Source organism: Anomalospiza imberbis, chromosome 1 (assembly GCF_031753505.1).
Source record: "Anomalospiza imberbis isolate Cuckoo-Finch-1a 21T00152 chromosome 1, ASM3175350v1, whole genome shotgun sequence".
Classification (NCBI taxonomy): Eukaryota; Metazoa; Chordata; class Aves; order Passeriformes; family Viduidae; genus Anomalospiza; species Anomalospiza imberbis.
The window spans coordinates 42615664-42621663 of record NC_089681.1 but is presented as its reverse complement, the minus strand read 5'-3'; the positions used below and the strand labels follow the sequence as shown (position 1 = coordinate 42621663).

The 6000-nt window shown below is 48.4% G+C and overlaps 1 protein-coding gene across 1 annotated transcript in view; it reads left to right on the top strand.

The window, feature by feature from the left end:
* The first annotated feature begins 2946 nt into the window (after nt 1-2946).
* The window catches only part of MAPRE2 (microtubule associated protein RP/EB family member 2), a 99041-nt gene continuing 95987 nt past the window's right edge, over nt 2947-6000 (top strand). The window contains exon 1 of the mRNA XM_068189270.1: nt 2947-2988. The gene's annotated coding sequence lies outside the window, so the exon portion shown is untranslated. The remainder of the gene's footprint in view (nt 2989-6000) is intronic.

The window sequence follows — 6000 nt, the reverse complement described above, 5'->3', positions numbered from 1 at the left end:
ACATCAAGGAGGTTGCAGGGTTAAAGGAATTCAGGAAAAAGCCTTTGGTAATAAATTCTACTGAGATTATGTCCTGTAACCTAACTGCAACTCTTCAATCAGTGACTGGAGATCACATGCAAAGAGCTCTTAAAAAACTGAAAGTCGTCGTTTCTTCCTGGAAGCAGAGTGCAGTTGAAGGTAGATGCACTTCCCCGAGGCTCTGACCAGGTCACAGTTCTATCTGTAGGTGCTCCTCTTGCTACGTTTGAAGGAAAGCTAGGACCCAAGTGTGTTGCTTTGACCTTTCCTTTGTCAACTTCGAATCATCTTCTGTTTTTTCACTTGCTGCAAAGCAGGTTTTGTTAAGAGATAGCCAACAAACATCCAGTTTTAGAGATGAGATAAATGTTTATTTTAAAAACTGTTTTGGTAGGTAAAGACAGTTAGTCAGCCCAGTCCAGCACCAGCTGCTACTTCCAGCACCATTGGTGGAACATGGCAGAAAACCAAACTGGCTACAAACATATTGTTAGCCTGTCCAGGATGCCTGTGATGCTAGGGAATGTGCGTGATCATAACATCTCTCTGCCAAGGGAAACAAAATTGACTGCAGAGGGACTACAGCAGCAAGTGACTGTTTTTGCAGCAATGGTCGTTGTGCTCATGCTGGCGTTGGTATAAAACAGAAACATGGGAAGTGTCTGAGGGAAGGAAACACGTCAGGATGTCTCACAGACAACAGCCTCCATGTTCTGGGACCGATAAATCCACAGACCTTACATGGACCTTATAATAAGCCTCTCTATTTTTAAATGTTCTTGTTTCTGGGCATTCAAAACCTGAAGGCTGTGAGAGATGATATCCATCAGACCAGGCTGTTTAGGCTTAGGAAGTCACAGGTGTGGAAGCACCTGGCCATAGCTGAGACCAAATAAACCTCTCACCTCTGAAGCTGGGAGTCTCAAGCAGTAGAGAGGGACCAGTCAGCACTGACCTGCAGCTACATCTCCAGACCACAGGCTCCCTGAGTCAGCAGATCTCCTGGCAGGCATTTAGACTGGTTGTGCTCATGGGTGAGGTGATTTTTAGCTTGACTCTGCCTCTCGGCTCTGCAGTCTCCCTTCTGCACAACGAAGATTACAACTCTTGAAATACTTAGGCACATGCTGATGGCAAAATCATCCACCAGGGCCTCAAACACTGCTGTGTGGGGTCCCAGAGAAGACCATACAAAAATAGCATATCTTTTGATCTTCAAACTCAGTTAAATGCAGTCTGCAGATGCACTAAAATCCTCTAATTGTTCTGCGGGCACAGAAATAGTTTTTTGTCACTATGACACAAAGCAACAGGATTAGGACAAAATTCAGGTGTTTTTAGATGAAACAAACAAACAAACAAAAAAAAAAGCCATAAAATTTCTTTGGTTTTGAGTGGTAGGTTTTTAAGGGGCTAACCACTCTGCATTACCTGAGAACACTTATATTTGGAATTCCACTCTGCTCCCCAAAGGACATCAATGACCTCACGAGTGTACTTGGCCTCCAAGCCCAGCTTCATAGTTTCAGCATCATCTCATCAGCAGCATGGCGCTGTCACTGCTCTTCTGCCATGGAAGATTTAGCTGCCATGAGCCCTACTCTGCACCCTTCAGACCACAGGGTCACTCAGTGGTGGTGAATGCCTCTGCACCTAAAATTCAGGCCAAAACTGCTCCTAAAGAAGGGGGGGTGGTCTCTTTTTCCAGCAATGGGAAGGGTTGGAGATTCCATGGGTATCCCTCATGGCAATTCAAAGCTGCTCTTTCTTTCAGTTAATTGGGACAGCAGAGCTGCTGTACCAGCATAAGGGGTCTATGCATCCCTAGGGACATGGAGGTCCCTTAAAATATGCAGCAGGAGAAGTCCCATAAACATTGGAGAAGAAGCTGAATCCTAGCCCTGCTCCTTCACACAGAGCTGTTCAGAAGGGAATGGCACTGTTTCCTCTGGTATACATAATCACAGAACAGCTTGGGCTGGGAGGGACTTTCCCCCCCATTTTAAATTTCGTCTTCATGTAAATGATGTGCCTTAACATAACTCTTGGGGGAAATACCAGGTGTTATTGCAAGGGCAGGAAGACTCTGCACTATTTCTCTTTTTCCCCAAGCCTTAATTGATAGCTACCCTTACAAAAATAGGAAAAACCATCCTACACAGAGATCACCTCCCCTCAGCATTTATGGCTACGTAACACAGAGCTTAACAGCACAAACCACTAGACTCCATGTGGGCAGGGCATGACTAACAGTCCATCTGTGGAGCAAAGAACTAAAGATAGGCCTGACAGCTTCCCTGGCTAACTCCGTTTCCGAGAGCAGGTGGGACGGTTTTGCCGCAGGGAGTGATTTCGGAGAGCCTCTGGAAATCAGCATCTCCTTCTGCAGAGCCGGCTCTTGCGCTCTGGCCCTCCGGCGGGTCCCACCGGCCTCACAGCCGAGCCGTGGGGATTCAGCCGGCCAAGAGTCGCGATGCTGGAGATGCTTCCCAGCCCCAGCGCCGTCCGACGGCCGCCCCAGGGCCGGCGGCTGGGAGGAAGCCGCGGGGGGCTGCACGGTGCCGGGCTGCGCTCCCCTGGGAACCGCCGTGACCCGCGGCTTAAACTTGCACGAAAAGAAAAGAAAAGTATAATCTAGAAATAATAAGTAAATAAAAATAAATATTAATATTAATAATAATAATAACAACAATAACAACAACAACAATAATAGTAGTAGTAGTAACTGCATCCCGGCGCGGGTTGGTGCACTCGATCCCCAGTGCGTGGAAGCCGCCGGGGCGGGATGCTGTCAGCGGGGCAGGGAAGGGCGCCGTGCCGGGGCTCCGCTGCCGTGCCCGGAGCGGTTCCCGTGGCACCTCCCGCGCGGGGCGGAGCGGAGAGGGGCGGGCGGACAAAGCCGGGCTGTCAGCGGGGCGGGCGGGAGAAAGGAAAAGAGGCGGCTGCTGCCGGCGGGGAGCGGAGCAGGTGAGGCGGGAGCCGGGGCCGTGCCACGCTGGCACCGGGAGCGGCCGGGCGCGCCCCGCGGGAGGGGCCCCGCGCCTGGGGGGCTCTGGCGGGGCGGGGGCGGCTTCGTGCGCCCGGGCGAGCGCCTCGCCCCGCGGGGGACGGGACGGGCGCGATCCCTTCACCCGTGGGCAGCTCGGGGCGGAGGGCGGTGATGGCCGGCGCTCTGATTCACCCACTGCCTGTGGGGCCGAAAGTACTTTGGGAAAGCGGAGAAGAGCTTACTGCTCCCTGCTCTTAAAAAGGGAAGTGAAATTTCAGCGCTGTGACGGTGCTAAAACAATCTCCTGACCCGAACCGAGTCCGCTATCCTATGGTAGTGAAGCCGGCAAAATCCCAGGAGTACTATGCTGAGTTGCATCACTTAGAGACTAATTAGTATTTAGCGGGCTGGAGCACCAAGAAGCGTGTTTGGTGTGTTTGTTTTGTTGCTGTGAATAGTTGGAAAGCAGGAGAGTTGTTGGCTGGCTCCGTGGTGAGCTGTGTTCATGAATATAAAATCCTTCGATATATAACCAGTTTGCATGCCCCTGCTGAGCTGCGAGCATCCAAAACAGCTTCTGGTAACGGAGCTTTCCTTCGCTGTGCTGCATGGTAGGAAAGCTTTGTTATGAATAAATCCCATTCCAGGGAAAGCACTTAAAAGCCTGATGATTCAGCATGCTGCATCCACTGGCCAAGGTTGACAGCTCCTGCGAGGAAGGATGCAGCACTATGGGCAGATACAAACATTACCTGAAGCTACAAGCTTCCCATGCAGTAGGGGCACACTTGAGTGAGGCTGTGCAAACCCTCACCCCCCCGCCCCACCAATTACTTCCAGTTTTTCATTTTTATCAGCTTCTTCTGATAATTCAAATGAACAGCCCTCTGGTGCTTTCTGTGGTGAGTGAGTTATAGTCCTTTTTGTACTTGCTTCCCAAAGGGATAGTTGCTTTTTATCTGTGGCCCCAAAGTGTGTAGCAAATGAATTGAGGCTAATAACTCATAGCTGATAACATAGCAAGAAACCTAAAGCTGTAAAGAAGGTGAAAACTTTTTACAATAAATACTCTGATAATTTTGCTGTGTTTTAAGAGAAGATAAACACCGAGACTGAGATGACATTTGAGAAGTGGAATAGCAGAATAGTATTTCAAACAAAGCCTTATGCAGCTCAAAGGTTATTTTGGTAAGTTGCACTTGCTCTACAAAAGACAATCTCTTTTAAAAGTCAAATGAACCATGTAAAGACTTCTACAGGAACACTATTGCAGGGTGAATCTAGTCAGGCTTCTCACTGCTTCAGTGAAGAGCTAAGTATTTAGAAGTATTATCTCAAGGGCATGTTGAGGTATTTCTTATTCACCAGCTGTATGAGCAGCTGTACTCACTGTCATGTCAGGATGCCCAAGTCACGAGCTGAATACCCTACAAACCCTCTAGCATACACACTCTCGCTCTGTGTCTTTTCTCTGAGGTACAGGGACCCCTGCTTTAATCCTTGTTTATGTCTTTACTCGCACAACTGGATGTGCAGGATGGGGCTTTGCCCAATGAGTGAGAAAATACAAAGAGCACAAACTGTCTTTGTCTCACATGGGGTTTGTCAGCAACCACTGCTGAGATTGAATGGCTTCTTGTTAGTGAAGCCCTTGCAGTGGAAATCATCCCCAAAGTCGAGGGCAGGAGGGTTATGACCCCTTGATTCACCTACTGCCTTATCCTGTGGGTGAAGGTTTGAGTTACAGGAAACTCTCCATCTTTCCAAAATCACTCAAGCTTTATGGTACTGCTGCAATGGTGAAGTTTCATACTGTCCCTAGTAGGGAAAGTTGGCTGAGATGCTAGAAAATCTTTTAATATTCAACCAAGGGCTTCAGAAATTATTAGCAATTGATAAATTTGACTTTTCCTGAAGGTAAGTTTGGTTTCTTTCAGTTTGCCTCTAACTTAGCCTACAAAATCCATGAGCTACTTGAGTTTCCTAAGGAGAAAAGATCAGCTTCTTAAGGAAGGAAAAGGTGAGGCACAGCAGCAGGTGGGGCAGTCAATGTCTCGCAGGCTTGGTGTGTATTAGACACCTATACCTTTTGGAGATATTGCAAAGACAGGAAAATACAGATATTTTTCTATGACCTAACTTTGTGAGATGTGCCATGGGAGGGAGGATGGTATAACTTGGCCAATTGTCCTGTCATGCTGTATCAGAATGCCTAGTGGTCAGATTTGGTCATTCAATGGTATTTTCTTCTTATTTAAAATTTTTGGCATTTGGCCACTTGCCAGGTACCTGTTTGGGTACCTGGAGCTCCTGGAGTCGGTCCAGCAGAGGGGTATGAAGGTGATTAAGGGGCTGGAGCATCTCTCTGATGAGGAAAGGCTGAGGGAGTTGGGCCTGTTCAGTCTTGAGAAGAGATGACTGAGAGGAGACCTCATCAGTATCTGTAAGTATCTGTCAGAAGAGTGTCAAGGGGATGGGGCCAGGCTCTTCTTAGTATGCCAAGCAATAGGACAAGAGGCAATGGGCAGAAATTGATGCACAGGAAGTTCCACCTGAACATGAGAAAGAATTTCTTGTCTGTGCAGTGGCTATGCACTGGAACAGATTTCCCAGACAGGTTGTGGTGTCTCCTTCACTGAGAGACTGACTCAAGAACTGGATGCAATACTGCACCATGTGCTTTAGGATGACCCTGCTTGAGCAGGGATGTTGGACCAGCTGGCCACTGTGGTGGTTTTCCAGCCTTGCCCCTCCTGTAATTTTGTGATTCTGTGGTTCTTGAAAGTTAAGTCCTCCTATAGAATGCCCCTTCCTCTGAGAAGCAAAAAGGTCTCTTGTGTCATCACTATTGCTTCTCAGGCAGGAGAAGCTTCCTGTCCACAGGGGCAGCAGGCATCACTCCCTTGGGAGGACATAAAGTCTGTCTAAAGTGCATTGGAAATAACCTATGCATTGATGATGCTGACTGGTAGTCTTGGGCTGGGATAGTT